Source organism: Anolis carolinensis, chromosome 1, assembly GCF_035594765.1.
Source record: "Anolis carolinensis isolate JA03-04 chromosome 1, rAnoCar3.1.pri, whole genome shotgun sequence".
NCBI lineage: Eukaryota > Metazoa > Chordata > Lepidosauria > Squamata > Dactyloidae > Anolis > Anolis carolinensis.
The window spans coordinates 353,012,142-353,019,859 of NC_085841.1; the positions used below are offsets into that span (position 1 = coordinate 353,012,142).

General features: G+C 43.2%; 1 protein-coding gene and 1 long non-coding RNA gene across 2 annotated transcripts in view; both read left to right on the forward strand.

The window, feature by feature from the left end:
* LOC134295586 (uncharacterized) overlaps positions 1 to 7,718 on the forward strand; it is a 252,270-nt gene that overhangs the window by 12,113 nt on the left and 232,439 nt on the right. The gene's annotated exons all lie outside the window — the stretch shown is intronic.
* LOC134295583 (uncharacterized) lies at positions 2,083 to 7,340 on the forward strand. The gene is made up of 2 exons (XR_010002214.1): positions 2,083 to 6,261; positions 7,098 to 7,340. It is a non-coding gene; the product is annotated as an uncharacterized LOC134295583 (long non-coding RNA).

Genomic DNA, 7,718 nt, shown 5'->3' on the forward strand with positions numbered 1-7,718 from the left:
GTGCTTCCATTTAGACACCGTCATCTCTTTACATCCTTCATCAGCTGTTTTGGGATTTTAAAATGCACACATGCACTGGAGCAGTCCACACCAGCATATCACAACAGGGTCCTATGTTTTCCTTGAATGCAGGGATATACAGGAATGAGAATATTTTTGCCCAATCTCAGATTTTAAGCACATCTTTTAAACCCGTGTTTTTCAGCCAATGATGCAATTCAGCATGCATTTTTGGCAAGCACCATCTAGCCACACACGCACCCATTAATCCTGGTTTCTCTCAGATTATAGGACAGGCATGGGCAAACTTTGGCCCTCCAGGTGTTTTGGACTACAACTCCCACAATTCCTAACAGCCTCAGGCCCTTTTCTTTTACCCTTCAGCCGCTTAAGCGGCTGAAGGGGAAAAGAAAAGGGCCTGAGGCTGTTAGGAATTGTGGGAGTTGTAGTCCAAAACACCTGGAGGGCCAAGGTTTGCCCATGCCTATTATAGGGCTTGCGTAGAAGGGCCCAATATGGTGAACAACTCAAACACATGCTAGACTGAGCCTGAGGGTCTGAAATGGCAGGATGCTATAGCAGGGTATGCACACACATCAGCATAGATGCTCAGCATGTGACAAAATAAAGGGTTTGGGATTTACTAACAAATATTTGTCACTTTGAAAAAGCATAGTATAATTTTTAAAATGTATCTATCTCTTCAGGGTCTTCTTAGGCCCTTTCTACACTGTCGTAAGTAAAGGTAAAGGTTTTCCCCTGGAATTAAGCCTAGTCGTTCCACTCTGAGAGTTGGTGCTCATCTCCATTTCTAAGCCAAAGAGCCAGTATTGTCCGTAGACACCTCCCAGGTCGTGTGGCTGGCATGACTGCATGGAGCGCCATTGTCTTCCCGCCGGAGCGGTACCTATTGATCTACTCACATTTGCATGTTTTCGAACTGCTACGTTGGCAGAAGCTGGGGCTAAGAGCAGGAGCTCACCCCGCTCCCCAGATTCAAACCGCCAACCATTCAGTCAGCAAGTTCAGCCGCTCAGCGGTTTAACCCGCTGCGCCACCGAGAGCACAGAATCCAGATAATCTACATTATCTGCTTGGAACTGGATTATATGAGTCTACACTGCCGTACAATCCAGTTCAAAGCAGAAAATGTGGATTTTATATGGCAGAGCTGCCCTGGAGACTAGGACACGGAACAATGGCTTTAAACTACAGGGAAGGAGATTCCACCTGAACATTACGAAGAACTTCCTCACTGTGAGAGCTGTTCACCAGTGGAACTCTCTGCCCTGGAGTGTGGTGGAGGCTTTTAAACAGAGGCTGGATGGCCACCTGTCGGGAGTGCTTTGAATGTGATTTTCCTGCTTCTTGGCAGGGGGTTGGACTGAATGGCCCAGGATGTCTCTTCCAACTATGATCAGATGTCAAAAATACCTCAGAAACAAATAACCAGCTTTTGACCACTATGAGAAATGAGGGAAGTCCCTTGCGCAAATAAGAATCAAATCCTATCATCATAATATGCTATTGATAAATATCTCCTCAGGTTTAGATATGTTGTAAAGAGGATATACCATGCATTTCTGAGAGGAATTGTGTGATATATTGGTTACACAGAATGATTTCCGTGAATATAAGAAGAGACTTCGTTCAAATGTTACCTCAGGGTATCCTTATTCAAGCTATTATATTTTTGCCTCAAGATCAACCGTCAATCCAGAGATATTAGCTTTTTATATCGGTTGAACTAAAGCATCTGACATATTTCTTTGAAGTGCCACAGGATGTTGATGTTATTTACTCTTCAACCAAGATGGCTGCTCTTCCCTTCCCTCAGATTAAAGTTAATGTTAACACAGGCATGGGCCAACTTGGGCCCTTCAGAGGTTTTGGACTTCAACTCCCACCATTCCTAACAGCCTCAGGCCCCTTCCTTTTCCCCCTCAGCCGCTTAAGCGGCTGAGGGGGAAAAGGAAGGGGCCTGAGGCTGTTAGGAATGGTGGGAACTGAAGTCCAAAACCCATGAAGGGCCCAAGTTGGCCCTAGCCTGGTATAAAATGTGCAAGCAAGTTTCCATTGCATTGAGTCATGGCATTTAATGAGGTAACAAACCGCCATAATTCTGCTTAAGACATCTGGTAGGGCAAAGGATGGGGGGATTTGGGGCTTATTCTTGTCCCACTTCATCATTAACCTCACTTTGAGCTGCTGAAAGTAAGAATTTAGCCACGTCTGAGGCGCCTTTATAGTCAAAGACAGCACTATGACGACTCCAAACGATATGGCTGCATCATCGGAAATCTTATGCAGTTTCGTAAGGAATTAGACCTCTCTGTCTGAGAACACTAAACACGCCTTGCTAAACTGCAAATCCAAGGATTGTGCAAGGATGTTGCCATGGAAGTTAAAGCAGAATGTAATGTCAAAAAGTCCCGGGTGGGTCATAAATCAGGTTCAACTCCAGGCGATGAAATGTTTTCTTGCTGATCCCTGCAAATCAAACCTCTGTTGAAAGTAGATACTTTCATATATGTAGACACGGCTTTGGGAGATGGAAATAAAGAACACATAGCCAGGCAATGAAAGATCCTATTGCATCACTCAGCAGTTCATTTGAATCAGTGGTTTCCAACCTTCCTAAACATGTTGTGGTGACCCCCAAGCATAAAATTATTTTTGTTTTTACCTAATAACTAGGTATGGGGATACCAAGTCACCTTGTCCGTCTCCTGAGGAATCTGTATAACGACCAAGTAGCAAGAGTAAGAACAGACCACAGAACAGATTGGTTCAAGATTGGGAAAGGAGTATGGCAGGGCTGTATACTCTCATGCTACCTATTCAACTTGTATGCAGAATACATCATGCGACGTGTAGGGTTGGATGAATTCAAGGCTGGAGTTAAAATTGCTGGAAGAAACATCAACAACCTTAGATATGCAGATGACACCACTCTGGTGGCTGAAAGTGAGGAGGAGCTGAGGAGCCTTATCAGAATGGGGGACGCCTGGCTTGACAGCAGTGTGTGCAAAAAAGACCTTGGAGTCCTCGTGGACAACAAGTTAAACATGAGCCAACAATGTGATGCGGCAGCTAAAAAAGCCAACGGGATTCTGGCCTGCATCAATAGGGGTATAGCATCTAGATCCAGGGAAGTCATGCTCCCCCTCTATTCTGCCTTGGTCAGACCACACCTGGAATAATGTGTCCAATTTTGGGCACCACAGTTGAAGGGAGATGTTGACAAGCTGGAAAGCGTCCAGAGGAGGGCAACTAAAATGATTAAGGGTCTGGAGAACAAGCCCTATGAGGAGCGGCTTAAAGAGCTGGGCATGTTTAGCCTGCAGAAGAGAAGGCTGAGAGGACACATGATAGCCATGTACAAATACGTGAAGGGAAGTCATAGGGAGGAGGGAGCAAGCTTGTTTTCTGCTGCCCTGCAGACTAGGACACGGAACAATGGCTTCAAACTACAGGAAAGGAGATTCCACCTGAACATCAGGAAGAACTTCCTCACTGTGAGGGCTGTTCGACAGTGGAACTCTCTCCCCCGGACTGTGGTGGAGGCTCCTTCTTTGGAGGCTTTGGAGGCTGGATGGCCATCTGTTGGGGGTGCTTTGAATGCGATTTCCTGCTTCTTAGTGGGGGGTTGGACTGGATGGCCCATGAGGTCTCTTCCAACTCTACTATTCTATGATTCTATCACCAAGGGGAAAGAAGAAAGTGCAAAAGCTGGGTTGCAGTTAAACATCAAGAAAACCAAGATTATGTCAACCAGACTGACTGATAACAGGCAAACAGAAGGAGAAAATGTGGAGGCAGTGACAGACTTTGTATTTCTAGGCGCAAAGATTACTGCAGATGCAGAGTGCAGCCAGGAAATTAGAAGACGTTTACTTCTTGGTAGGAGAGCAATGACCGATCTCGATGAAATAGTGAAGAGTAGAAACATCACACTGGCAACGAAGGTCCGCATAGTTAAAGCAATGGTATTCCCCATAGTAACCTATGGATGTGAGAGCTGGACCATAAGGAAGGCTGAGCAAAGGAAGAGAGACACTTTTGAACTTTTGTGCTGGAGGAAAATTCTGAGAGTGCCTTGGACCGCAAGAAGATCCAACCAGTCAATACTCAGGAAATAATGCCCGGCTCCTCACTGGAGGGAAGGATATTCGAAGCAAAGATGAAGTGTTTTGGCTACATGATGAGAAGACAGGAAAGCTTGGAGAAGATCATGATGCTGGGGAAAATGGAAGGAAAAAGGAAGAGGGGTCAACCAAGGGCAACATGGGTGGATGGTATCCTTGAAGTGATTGGCTTGACCTTGATGGAGCTGCGGGTGATGACAGCTGACAGGGACCTCTGGCATGGGTTGGTCCATGAGGTCACGAAGAGTCGGAAGCGACTGAACGAATAAACAACAACATAACTGTCATTTTGCTACTGTTATGAATCATAATGTAAATATCTGATATGCAGGGTGTATTTTCATTCACTGGACCAAATTTGGCACAAATACCCAATACACTCAAATGTTAATACTGGTGGAGTTTGGGGAAAAGAGACCTTGACATTTGGGGGTTGTAGTTGCTGGGATTTATAGTTCAGCTACAATCAAAGAGCATTCCAAACTCCACCAATGATGAAAATGAACCAAATTTGGCACACAGAACTCCCGTGACCAACAGAAAATACTGGAAGGGTTTGGTGGACATTGACTTTGAGTTTTGGAGTTGTAGTTCACCTATATCCAGAGAGCACTGTGGACTCAAACAATGATGGATTTGGACTAAACTTGGCACAAATACTCAATATGCCCAAATGTGAAGACTGGTGGAGTTTGGGGGAAATAAACCTTGACATTTGGGTGTTTTAGTTTCTGGGATTTATAGTTCACTTACAATCAAGGGGCCCCTTGAACCCCACCACTGATAGAACTGGGTCAAACTTCCTACACAGAACTCCTATGAACAACAGAAAATACTGAAGGGATTTATTGCGCCAAATTGCTATGTGTGTGTGTGTAAAGAAATCCTTGCAAAGTTGCTTGCAAAACATCTCTGCAAAAAGGGAGCTGAGCTTTTGCAGAAGCAAGCCACGTCTCAAACAATGTATCGGTTTGCTGGCAGATGGCTGGGTTTGTCAGTTGGTAATCTGAGCTTGCGGGGAGAGCACAGAAATGGAGGAGCTCTCTAGCTACGGTCAAGTAGCAGTTTGAATATGCTATGCTGTAAATAGAATGCTGATGTTATTGATCTTATGCAACTACATGGACATTGTATGATTGCAGAACTGTTTTATATTTCAACTCAACAAGCAAGAGTAAAGTTCTTTTCTTCTTTCAATTCCTCTGCCTGGTGTGAGTCTTTTGCACATGGTGTTAACTGGACACTGCTGGATTCCACTATACTCGTTAATAGGATTTGGGGGGAATTGACAGTGATTTAGGGGAGATGTAGTTCACCTACCTCTGGACAACACTGTCAATTAATATGTCTTTTCTGATGATCTTTGGTGACCCCTCTGACACTCTTTTGCAACCCCCCCCCCCCGATCTCAACCTTGGATGTTGCACCTCCCTTTCTTTTCCCCTAAATAATAAGGATGGGAAGAACGTGGGATATACTTCCCCATAACAATGCCTCGCTTATCCTAGCAGGATTAGTAGCCAGCCAGCTATTGTATTGTTTCACTTAATGCATTATTCAAGCAATTAATCATAGAATTGGAAGCTACCTCAAGAGTTATCTAATGCAGTCTCTTGCCAATGGAGGAACAAGACGTTTCTAGGGTGCCTGGTTATTATTTACTCCACGCATCTGAGAAAGCAGATTAAGTACACGAAAGATTGTGTTACAACTTCTTTCAGTTAGTCTCAAAGGTGCTACAAGAGCCCGTTGCATACCATTATTCTGAGTTCATTTCCCCCTGGAATGAGAAACCGGAGATTAACTGGTGCTGTGTAAGATTTGCTTGGATGCCTGCCACAGATGTGGACGAAACATCAGGACAGAATACTTCTGGAACATGGCCATACAGCCTGGAAAACACACAATAACCCTGTGATCCAGCCATGAAAGCCTTCGACAACACATTAAGATTTGTTTGTTTATAAATCCCGTATCTGGGGAGGATACAAGATACTGTGGTGAAGCTTCTTGAAAGATTTGGGGCCCAGGAATATCATACATTCACTCCAGAAAATGCAGAGAAGATATATTTTGCAGGACAAGGAGAAATAAAACAGTGGACACTGATCCGGTGAGTATGGGAGTCTTGCACAGTTCAAACATAAATGGAAATACAGTATTCGATATTCTTAAGTTCATTAAAGTGTTGACAAACTGTATTCTATAATGCTGTCAAACTGTATTGAAATGATGTGAAACTCCATTAATTCTACAGTGTAAAAGTACTCATTAAGTACAAATTAGAGATGATAAAGAATACAAAAATACAGAAAGCAATACAAATTTAATCAAAGCATCTGCATTTCTTAGACATATTTACCAGAGAGAACTATAGATACAGTTTTCTGTGGTTTTCTATGAGTCATTTGAATTGTGGGAGCATTGAGCGGTTTACAAAGCACAGCATTTAATCTTAAAGCTGTTTAGCAGAGAGAACCAGTTAGAATTTTTTGAAGGCATTGCCACCTTGTGGCATTTTGTAAATGCAACAGCTGCTCCGCACAGTTTCTTTTTGAACTAGGTTGCAGTTTTTCACACCAAGTGTATTGTGCAATACCAGTGTATTGCATGCTTAGTACCATATCTCTCCCAAGTTATCCTCGCTAGAGATCTGAGATGGTCACTTTTGGAGAATTTTGACACACCAAGCGCAAAAGCTTGCCCATCATTGGCCTAGTGAATGTCTGATCTTTGTTTCACTTCTGCTTATCATTCTTTGATCTATCTGCTCATGCCTTTGGCTTCCTTCCTACCTGTTTGTTGCGATATGTAAGAAATCATGTAGTGTGTTGTGTGTGTGTGTATGTGTGTGAACTACAAAATAAGATGCATGAAGATGATTGGTTGAGCCATGTCTGGAGAGCTGGTACGCCTGGGAGTTTTTGATACTGTTGCAATTTTGTTCAGGCCTCAGCTAAACAGGTGCAGTGACAGTTGGAAGAAAGAAGCAGAGAGAAAAACAGAGTTTGAAGTGTGTTGAAGTGTGCTCTTGTTTCATAAGCTGCTGGAAGGAATTTATCCACATGGACAAAGGAAAGACTTTTAAATCTCTCATAAAAGGACATTATGTAAGTTGGTGGAACTGAGCACATTATACATAGGTATGTTGTTCTGGGTTTAAGAAGAATAAACCATTTGTTCTTTACTGTTCACCTGTGTGACACATACCTTCTTCATCTGGCAAGGCAGTGCGTGGACTACACATTTTGATTTTTTACATTACGTAACACTGTTGAGGTCCAAGACTTTTCTTTAATAGCTTAGTGTGTGGATTCCCTTTGTTTGGAAGGGGGCATGTTAACTCATTCCACACACTTTCAAGGGTACTTGTAAACAAGTACTGTATAGATCTTTTGTCTATCTCCTTACCTGTCCTAAAATGGATTTCCTGAGACAATAAAAGTAAAAAAGGAAATGCAAGTACATTGCATTTGCCGTGCTTTCTTCTTAATATGGATTCTAAATATTCCTGCAGCCAAGTAAGGAGCATATCAGCCTGAGATTTCAGGACCAAAACATCCATGTATG